The sequence below is a fragment of the Leptonychotes weddellii genome, chromosome X (genome assembly GCF_054177405.1).
Source record: "Leptonychotes weddellii isolate Sample4059 chromosome X, ASM5417740v2, whole genome shotgun sequence".
NCBI classification, from domain to species: domain Eukaryota; kingdom Metazoa; phylum Chordata; class Mammalia; order Carnivora; family Phocidae; genus Leptonychotes; species Leptonychotes weddellii.
The window spans coordinates 90,207,085-90,218,150 of record NC_138385.1 but is presented as its reverse complement, the minus strand read 5'-3'; the positions used below and the strand labels follow the sequence as shown (position 1 = coordinate 90,218,150).

The 11,066-nt window shown below is 35.5% G+C and overlaps 1 pseudogene; it reads right to left on the bottom strand.

Annotated features, from left to right (window-relative positions):
- Positions 1-6,472: 6,472 nt before the first annotated feature.
- Positions 6,473-7,299, bottom strand: LOC102751184 (high mobility group protein B1-like; annotated as a pseudogene).
- Between the last annotated feature and the right edge of the window lie 3,767 nt (positions 7,300-11,066).

The window sequence follows — 11,066 nt, the reverse complement described above, 5'->3', positions numbered from 1 at the left end:
AAAAAACAGAACTACCCTATGATCCAGGAATCACAATACTGGGTATTTACCCAAAGAATACCAAAGCACTATTTCAAAGGGATATATGCATCCCCATGTTTACTGCAGCATTATTACAATAGCCAAACTGTGGAAGCAGCCCAAGTGTTTATTAATTGATGAATGGATAAAGAAGATGTGGTATGTGTACACACACACACACACACACACACACACACAGGAATATTATTCAGCCATAAAAAATCATGAAATCTTGCCATTTGCAGCAACATGGATAGAGCTAGAGAGTATAATTCTAAGCGAAATAAGTCAGAGAAAGACAAATATCATATAACCTCACTCATATGTGGAATTTATGAAACAAAACAAATGAACAAAGGGAAAAAAAGAGACAAATGAAGAAACAGTCTCTTAATTATAGAAAATTAACTGATGGTTCCTGATGGATAGAAGATCAAACCAGCCACAACATTCCCTTAAGTCAAAGCCTAATCCAGAGCAAGGTCTTAACTCTTCTTAGATCTGTTGAAGCTGAGAGAGGTGAGGAAGCTACAGGAAAAAAGTCTGAAGGTACCAGATGTTACTTCATTAAGTTTAAGGAAAGAAGTTGTCTTCATAATATAAAAGTGTAAAGTGAAGCAGCAAGTGCTAATGTAGAAGCTACTTCAGAGTTATCCTGAAGATCTAGCTAAAATAGTTAATGAAGGTGGTTACACTAAATAACAGTTTTTTCAATAAAAATGAAACAGCCTTATATTGGAAGAAGATGCCATACAGGACTTTGATAGGGGAAATCAATGTCTGGCTGTAAAACTTCTTAGGACAGGCTGACTCTCCTATTAGGGGCTAAAGTAGCTGGTGATAACTACATTGAAGCCAATGCTCACTGACCATTCCAAATTCCTAGGTACCTTAAGAATTATGCTACATCTACTGTCTGTCTTCCATAGATGGAACAACAAAACCTAGATGACAGCACACCTGTTTACAACATGGCTTACTGAATATTTTAAGCCCACTGTTGAGACCTATTGTTCTGAAGAAAAGATTCCTTTCAAAATAACTCCTCATTAACAGGACACCTGGTCGCCCAAGAGTTTTGATAAAGATGTACAACCAGATTAATGTTGTTTTCATGCCTGCTAACACAACATCCATTCTGCAGCCCATGGATCAAGGAGTTATTTTGACTTCCAAGTCTTATTATTTATTAAATATATTTCATAAGGCTACAGCAGCCATGGATAGTGGTTCCTCTGATGGATGGGGGCAAAGTCAATTGAAAAGCTCCTGGAAAAGACTCACCATTCTAGATGCCTTTAAGAACATGGGTGATTCATGAGAATCATGAGAACATTCACAGGAGTTTGGAAGAAGTTGATTCCAATCCTCATGGATGACTTTGAGAGGTTGAAGACATCAGTACAGGAACTAAGTGCAGGTATGTGGTGGAAATGGCAAGAGAACTAGAATTAGTAGTAGCCTGAACATGAGACTGAATTGCTGCAATCTCATGATAAAGCTTGAATGGAAGAGGACTCACTTCTTAAGGATGAGCAGAGAAAGTTTCTTGAGATGGAATCTGGTAAAGATGGTATCAAGACTGTTGAAATGACAACAAAGGATTTAGAGTATTACATAAACTTAGTTTAGCAGTGGCAGGTTTGAGAGTACTGACTCCAATTTTAAAAGAAATTCTTATGTGGTTTAAATGTTACAAAGAGCATCACAGGCTACCAAGAAATCACTGATGAGAGGAAGAGCTGATTGATACAGCATACTTTACTCTTGTATTATTTTAAGAAATTGCCACAGCCATCCCAACCTTTAGTAATCAGCACCCTAATCAGTCAGCAGTCATTAACATCAAGGCAACACCCTCTACCAGCAAAAAGATGGAAACTTGCTGAACTCTCAGATGACTGTTAGCATTTTTTAGGAATGAAGTATTTTTTTTTTAAAGATTTTATTTATTTATTTGAGAGAGAGAGAATGAGAGAGAACACATGAGAGGGGATAGGGTCAGAGGGCAAAGCAGACTCCCTGCCGAGCAGAAAGCCCGATGTGGGACTTGATCCAGGGACTCCAGGATCATGACCTGAGCCGAAGGCAGTCGCTTAACCAACTGAGCCACCCAGGCGCCCGGAATGAAGTATTTTTTAATTAAGGTATACAAATTGTTGTTTTAGACATAATGGTATTGCACACTTAACAGTGTAGTGTAAACATAATTTTATATGTATTGGGAAACCAAAAAATTCATTTGACTCACTTTATTGTGGTATTTGCTTTATTGCTGTGGTCTGGAACCTAACCTGTAATATCTCTGAGTTATGCCCATACTATAATAAGAGTTATGTGAACATGATCTTTCTCTCTCACAATATCTTACTGTGTTGTACTCACCCTTATTCTTCTTGTGATGATGTGAGATGATAAAATGCCTACGTGATAAGATGAACTGAGGTGAATGATACAGGCATTGTGGTGTAGTGTTAAGCTACTACTGACCTCATCACACTTCAGCAGGAGAATCACCTGCTTCCAAACCATGGTTAACCATAGGTAAGTGAAACCACAGATAAGGGGCGGTGGGGGGGGGGACTACTTAATGTGGGAACTTTATATATCTTCTTCTCAATTTCCTGTGAACCTAAAACTGCTGTTAAAAATAGTATTATTTAAAAAAAAAAAAAAAAAACAACAAGAGAACACCTAGAAGAAAAATTTGTGATCTTGGGCTAGACAAAGATTTCTTATATACAATACCAAAAGCATGATTCATAAAACTACAAATTGATAAAATGGACTTTGTAACAAAAATACTGTCATCTGCATTTTGAGAGACACTGTATACAGAAAATGAAAAGACAAGCACTAGACTGGGATAAAATATTCATAAAATGTTCACATAGCAGATATCTAAAATAGGACTTACATGTAATATATAAAAATCTCTTGGGACACCTGGGTGGCTCAGTTAGTTAAACGTATGCCTTTGGCTCAGGTCATGATCCCAGGGTCCTGAGATTGAGCCCCGTGTCGGGCTCCTTGCTCAGCTGGGAGCCTGGTTCTCCCTCTCCTCCCCACTTGCACTCTCTCTCGCTATCTCTGTTGCTATCTGTGTCACTATCTCTTTCTCTCTCAAATAAATAAATAAAAACAAAAATAAACCTCTCAAACCTTAAAAGAAAAAAAAACCCATTTAGAAAATAGGCAAATTTGAATAGACATGTCACTAAAGAAAGCATACCAATGGCAAATCAGCATATGAGAATATGCTCATATTATCACTGGGTAAATGCTAATTAAAACTATAATGAGATAGCACTACATATCTATTAGTATAACTAAGATTTAACAGACTGACCATCCCTCGTGTTGACAAGAATGCAATTAAGCTGGAACTCTCATATAGTGCTGGCAGGATTGAAAAATGGTATACTCACTTTAGAATACAAGCAGTTAAAAAAAATTGAACATAGGAATGGAATGAGTGGATCATATAGTTGATATGATGATATCAATTAGACCTCAACTATATGATGCACTCATTCCATTCCTAGGTATTTACCCAAAAGAAATGAAGGCATATGTCCAAAGACTTGTGTATGAATGTTTATAGCAGCTTTATTTGCAATCCCCAAAACTAGGAAGAACCCAAATGTCTATCAGTAGGTGAATGAATAAACAGTGGTATATCCATGCAGTGGAATACTACCCAGCAATGAAAAGGTATTATTGATATATCTTACAATGTGAATGAATTCCAAAATAATCATATTGAGCTATAGAAGCCAGACAAAGTATATACTGTATGAGTCCATTTTTGAAAAATTCTAGGAAATTCAATATATTATACAGGGACAAAAAGCAGATCAGTGATTGCTGTGGATAGGGCAGGGAGGGGGTTCAGGAAGGGATAGAAAGGAGGGATTCCAAAGAGGTATAGGGAAGCTTTTGGGTGTGATGGTGTAGTAGGTTGAATTGTGTCCCTCCAAAAGATATATGCAAGTCCAAACCCTTGGTACCTGTGAATGTGAACTTATTTGGAAATAGGTTCTTTAGAGATGCAATTAAGAATCTGAGATGAGGTCAACCTGGGTTTCAGGTGGGCTCTAAATCCAATGACTGGTGTCCTTAAAACTGCAAGGACAGGATGATTGGATACAGACAGGGAAGGCGGCCATGTGAATATGGAGGCATAGATTGGAGCTATGCTTCCACAAGACTAGGAGTACCAGGAGACACCACAAGCTGCAAGAGGCAAAGAAGGATTCTCTCCTAGAGCCTTTGGAAGAAGTGTGGCCCTCCTGATGCCTTTATTTTGGATTTAAGGCTTCCAGAACTGTAAGTGAATAAATTTATGTTGTTTTAAACCACTGAGTTTATGGTAATTTATTATAGCAGCCACAGGTAACTAATACAGGTGGATATAATCACTGTTATGGTTTTGGTAATGGTTTTTCAATTTGTACATTTTAACATATGTGTAATTTATTCTATATCAATTAGACCTCAAAGCTGTTAAAAAAGCCAACAGCAACCCAGAGGATTTAAGCAACATGCTTAACAAACTGGACCTAATTTTTATATACTGAATAGTGTACCCCCAACCTATGGCATAAATAAAAATTTCAGGTACATATTCAGGAAATATTTGACAATGTTGGCCAATACAAGTTCATAAAGCTACTCTCACCAAATTTTAAAGGTAAGAAACTGAACAAATCATGTCATCTTACCATAGTAAAATTGAGATAAAAGTTAATAAAAAACATAATTGGACAATACTGATATGTCCAGAAATTCAGGAGTGTACTCCTAAATAAGCCATAAAATGAAGAAGAACTCAAGATGGAAATATGAAAATAATTTAACTAAATTATAATATTACATATCAGTATTTGTTGGATGGAGCTAAAGCCAGGCTTAAAAATAAAAATATTAAAAATGAAATTTATGACCTTAATGGCATATATGTAAATGGAAAAATTTAATCAATGATCTAACATCCATTTCAAGCAATCAGAAGAATAACAAAATTAAACATAAAGGAAATAGAAGAAAATAATAATGGTAAGAACAAAAATTAGTAAAATAGAGAAGAAAAACATAGTGGAGGGAATTAACAAGACCCAAGTTATTTATTTGAAAAAAACCAATAAAATTGATACTTTCCACTGTAAGATCCAATAAGAAAAATAGAAGGCAAAAAAATAAATCCCCAAAAAGTAGGGATAAAAAAGAGGTGATCACCAAAAACCCTACAAATATCATAAGTGAGCTTATATTAATACAGTTGAAAATTAAGCTAAATGAACAAATTATTAGAAGTGATAAATATAGCAGGGATTCTGAACACAAGTTATTAATGTGATAATTAAAATGAAAATGGGAATAATATAATTTCCAGTAAAATCAGATGAACCAAATACCTAGGAATAAAATGAATGAATTACAAGACCAGTTCATAGAAAACTTTAAAATACTATTGAAAATTTCTCTCAAATAAAGTAACAAACTATTTAAAGATATAATACCATTTATAGATGGGAAGAAAATACCACAAAGATGCCAATAATCTCAAAATTGACACAAAATTAAATACAATCCCACTGAACATCTTGGAATACTTTTATATTGAAACTGACACAAAAATGCAAAAAGCCAAAAATACCCAAGATATTCTTAAAGAATAATAAATTCAGAGGACTTGCTTTATAAAATAGCAAGCATTGTTTAATTAATTTATTTATTTTAAAGATTTTATTTATTTGAGAGAGGGAAAGAATGCACACATGTGGGGGAAGGGGGAGAGGGAGAGAGAAGCCCAAGCAGACTCTGTCCTGAGTGTGGAGCCCCACGCAGGGCTCCATCGCAAGACCCTGAGATCATGACTTGAGGGGAAACCAAGAGTCTGAGGCCTAACTGACTGAGCCACCCAGGCGCCCCTATTTTTTTTTTAAGTGATATTTACTTAGAAGCATTCAGAATGTCAACAAAACAGCTGCAACGTTTTGTTTTTTTTGTTTTTTTTTCCATTACAGAGTGGTATTGAGTTCACAGAACAACAATTATTTCGTATAAGCTGCATCAGAGACAAATGAAGATGGAAAAACTACCATCCCCATATGTAACTAATTTGTGCTGGGCACCAACAAGAACCTGCTTTAAATTTCCATGCCAAGTTACAACCCCCGTACTGTATCAGGCAAGGTTAGTGGCTACTGAAAATACCACCAGGACAGGGCTATCTAAAGACACATTCAGGGCGCCTGGGTGGCTCAGTTGGTTAAGCAACTGCCTTCGGCTCAGGTCATGATCCTGGAGTCCTGGGATCGAGTCCCGCATCGGGCTACCTGCTCAGCAGGGAGTCTGCTTCTCCCTCTCCCACTCCCCCCTCTTGTGCTCTTCCTCTCTCTCACTCTCTCTCTCAAATAAATAAATAAAATCTTTAAAAAAAAAAAACACATTCAGTAGTGTGTTAACTATGCAAAAAAAGACACCATACAGTTTAAAAACAAATCTTACACAGCCTTACATTTCAATTTTTTTTTTCTTTAAAAGGAGTGAGATGTGTACAGAAGGGGTTACATGCTTTACAGACAAGAAAAAAATGCACTAGAACCAACTTATCCATCATCTTCTTTATCTTCCTTCTCCTCCTCATCCTCTTCATCTTTCTTGTCTTCCTCCTCTTGCTTCTTTTGCTTGCTTTTTTTTAGCCTTGATGACTCCCTTTTTTGCTGCATCCTTTACCTTAGTATGTTTTTCCTTTACCTTAGTATGCAGCAATATCCTTTTCCCATTTTTCCTTCAGCTTAGCAGCTTCTTTCCATGTGGCTGCTTGTTATCTGCAGCAGTTTTATTCCACATCTCTCCCAGTTTCTTTGCAACATCACTAATGGATAGGCTGGGATGTTCTCCTTTGATTTTTGGGTGATACTCAGAACAAAACAAGAAAAAGGCCGAAGGAGGCCTCTTAGGTGCAATGGTGTATGTGCTGCTGAAGTGAGCACCAAGTGTGCACTGGGATCCTTGAACTTCTTGTTTGTTTCCCCCTTAGGGGGAATATAAGTTTTCATAATGGGCCTTGTCTGCCTTTGCCATGTCTTCAAATTTTCCTTTGTCTTTAGCAGATGTGATCTTCCACATCTCTGAGCACTTCTTAGAAAACTCAGAGAAGTTGACTGAAGCATCTGGGTGTTTCTTCTTGTGCTCCTCTTGGCAAGTTTGCACAAAGAATGCATATGATGACATTTTGCCTCTCAGCTTCTTAGGATCTCCTTTGCCCATATTTAATTATTTTCCCCAGGGAGGCTCAGAGTCGCCCAGTGCCCATCTGGTTTTCACTTGCCCGGGCGCTGTCTCTGTGGAGCTCAATGTACTGCAATGGCTGTTGCAAGCATTATTTTAAAGCTACCTTAATTAAGTTTGCTATTAGTGCCAGAATATAGATAACTTGAACAGAAGATGGAATTTAGAATTGATTCATATACATGAATACTTGATATAAAACAAAGTTGGCCATTGAAAACAAAGGGGAAAGATTGTCTTTTCAGTAAATGATGCTGTATCAATTATATATTCATATATCCAAATAGCCATATGTCCAAGAAAAACTTTGTCCCTACTTCAGACCAAAACAAAAAAGCAATTCTAGGTGCATTGTAGGTCTAAATCTGAAAGGTAAAACACATTTTCTAGAAGAATATATAGAATATTTCATGACATTTGAGTAGGTAAAAGTTTTATTAAAAAGATGCAAAAGTCACTAACCATAAAGGAAATAATAATTTGAACCACATTAAAAGCAAAGAGTTCTATTCATAAAAAGAAAACAGTAAGAGTAAAAAGGCTAGCCACTAGAAGAAATTTATAACATGTATCTCTAACAAAAGGCTTGTATCCAGCATACAAAATTAACACCTGCAGATCAATAAAAAGAAAGATAAGGATGCAACAGTAGTTCAACATCAGCAAATCAGTCAATGTGATATACCACAAAATGAAAGATAAGTATCATATGATCATTTCAATAGATACACAAAAAGCATTTACAAAATTCAACATCTGTTTATGATAAAAACTCTTAACAAAGTGGGTAATAGAGAGAACATACCTCAACATAATAAAGGCCATATATAACAACTGCACAGCTAACATCATACTCAATGGTGAAAAGCTGAAAGCCCTTCCTCTAAGATCAGTAACAAGACAAAAATGCCCACATTCGTCACTTTTATTCAACACAGTAAGTCCTAGCCAGATCACTTAGGCAAAAAAAATAAAATAAAGGACACCCAAATTGGAAAGAAAGAAAATTATCACTATTTACAGATGACATGGTATTATATATGAAAAACTCTAAAGCCTCCACCAAAAAACTGTTAGAACTATACAGGCTAGTATCTCTGATGAGCATAGATACAAAAATCCTCAACAAAATATTAGCAAACCAAATCCAACAATACATTAAGAAAGTCATTTATCATTTACCACGATAAAGTGGGATGTATTCCTGGGAAGCAAATGTGGTTCAGAATTCATTCACAAATCAATGTGATACATCATATTAACAAGAGAAAAGATAGAAACCATATATATGATTATCTCAAAAAATGCAGAAAAGGCATTTGACAAAGTACAACATCCATTTATAATAAAAACTCTAAAGTATGTTTAGAGGCAACATACCTTAACATAATAAAGGCCATACATGAAAAAGCCCCAGCTAACATCCTTCTCATTGGTGAGAAACTGAGAGCTTTTTCTCTAAGATCAAGAACAAAACAAGGATGTGCACTCTTACCACTTTTATTCAACATAGCACTAGTAATCCTAGCCACAGCAGTCAGACCCCCCACCCAAAAGAAATAAAAGGCATCCAAATTGGTAAGGGAGAAGTAAAACTTTCACTATTTGCAGATGACATGATATTATATATAGAAAACCCTAAAGACTTGACCAAAAACCTAGAACTAATAAATTAATTCAGTAAAGTTGCAGGATCCAAAATTAATGTACAGAAATATGTTGTATTCTATACAATAGAAGGAAGAGAAATTAAGAAAACAATCGCATTTATAATTGCACCAAAAGAATATCTAGGAATAAACTTAACCAAGGAGGCAAAAAACCTGTACTCCAAAAACTATAAAGCACTGATGAAAGTAAATGAAGATGACACAAAGAGAAAGATATTCCATGTTCATGAAATGGAGGAACTAATATTGTTAAAACGTCCATACTATCCATTCCATGTTCATGAAATGGAGGAACTAATATTGTTAAAATGTCCATACTATCCAAAATAATCCACAAATTTAATACAATCCCTGTCAAAATATGACATTTTTCATAGAACTAGAACAAATCCTAAAATTTGTATGGAGCTCCAAAAGACCCCAAATAGCCAAAGTAATCTTGAAAAAGAAGAACAAATCTGTAGGTATAATAAACCCAGATTTCAAGATATACTACGAAGCTAGTAATCAGAATAGTATGTTACTGGCACAAAAACAGACACATTGATGAATGGAACAGAATAGAAAGTTCAGAAATAAATCCATGCTAATATGAATAATCTATGACAAATGAGGTGAGACTATACAATGGGAAAAAATAGTCTCTTCAACAAATGGTTCTGGGAAAACTGGATAGTTACATGCAAAAGAATGAAACTGGACCACTTTCTTATACCATATGCAAAAATAAACTCAAAATGGATAAAAAACCTAAATGTGAGTCCAAAAACCATAAAACTCCTAAAAGAAAATATAGACAGTAATTTATTTGACAACAGCCATAGGAACACTTTTCTAGGTATGTCTCTTCAGCCCAGAGAAACAAAAGCAAAATTAAACTATTGGGACTACACCAAAATAAAAAGCTTTTGCATAGCAAAGGAAACCATAAACCAAATGAAAAGGCAACCTATTGAGTGGGAGAAGATATTTGCAAATGGAGTTAATATCCAAAATATGCAAAGACCTTATACAACTCTACCACCTCCAAACCCCCAAATTATCTGATTAAAAAATGGGCAGAGGACCTCAATAGGCATTTTCTCAAAGACATACAGATGGCTAACAGACACATGAAAAGATGCTCAACATCACTAATCATCAGGGAAATGCAAATCAAAACCACACTGAGATATCACCTCACACCTGTCAGAATGGCTAGACTCAAAAATACAAGAAATAACAAGTGTTGACAACGATGTAGAGAAAAAGGAACCCATATATACTGCTGGTGTGAATGCAAACTGATGTAGTTACTATTGAAAAGAATATGGAGGTTGCTCAAAAAATTAAAAATAGAATTACTGTAAGATTCAATAATTCCACTACTGGGTATCTACCCAAAGAAAACAAAAACTCTAATCTGAAAAGATATATGCACCCCTTTGTTTGCTGCATTATTTATAATAGCCAAGATATGGAAGCAACGCAAGAGTTGATCGATACATGAATGGATAAAGAAGATGTGAGGTGTGTGTGTGTGTGTGTGTGTGTGTGTGTGTGTGTGTGGTGAAATATTACTCAGCCATAAAAAAGAATGAGATCTTGCCATTTGCAACAACATGGATGGGCCTAGAGGTTATAATGCTCAGTGAAATAAGTCAGACAAAGACAAATACCATGTGATTTCACTCATATGTGAAATTTAAGAAACAAATGAACCGATGAAGAAAAAAAAAAGAGACCCACCCCCCCCAAAAAAAAACTCCACAAAAACCCCCCAAACACTTAAATACAGAGAACAAACTGGTGGTTGTCCAAGGTGGGGTGGGTAGGGGGATGGGTGAAAGAGATATAGGAAATTAAGAGTACAGTTATCATAATGAGCACTCAGTAATGTGCAGAACCGTTGAATCATTATACTGTACACCTGAAACTAATACTGCATGTTAATTATACTTCCATTAAAAAACTGTCAGAAGTAATAAATGGATTCAGTGAAGTTACAGGATACAAAATCAATATACAAAAATCTGTTGCATTTCTATACACTAATAACAAAGTGTCAGAGAAATTAAGAAAACAATCCCATTTACA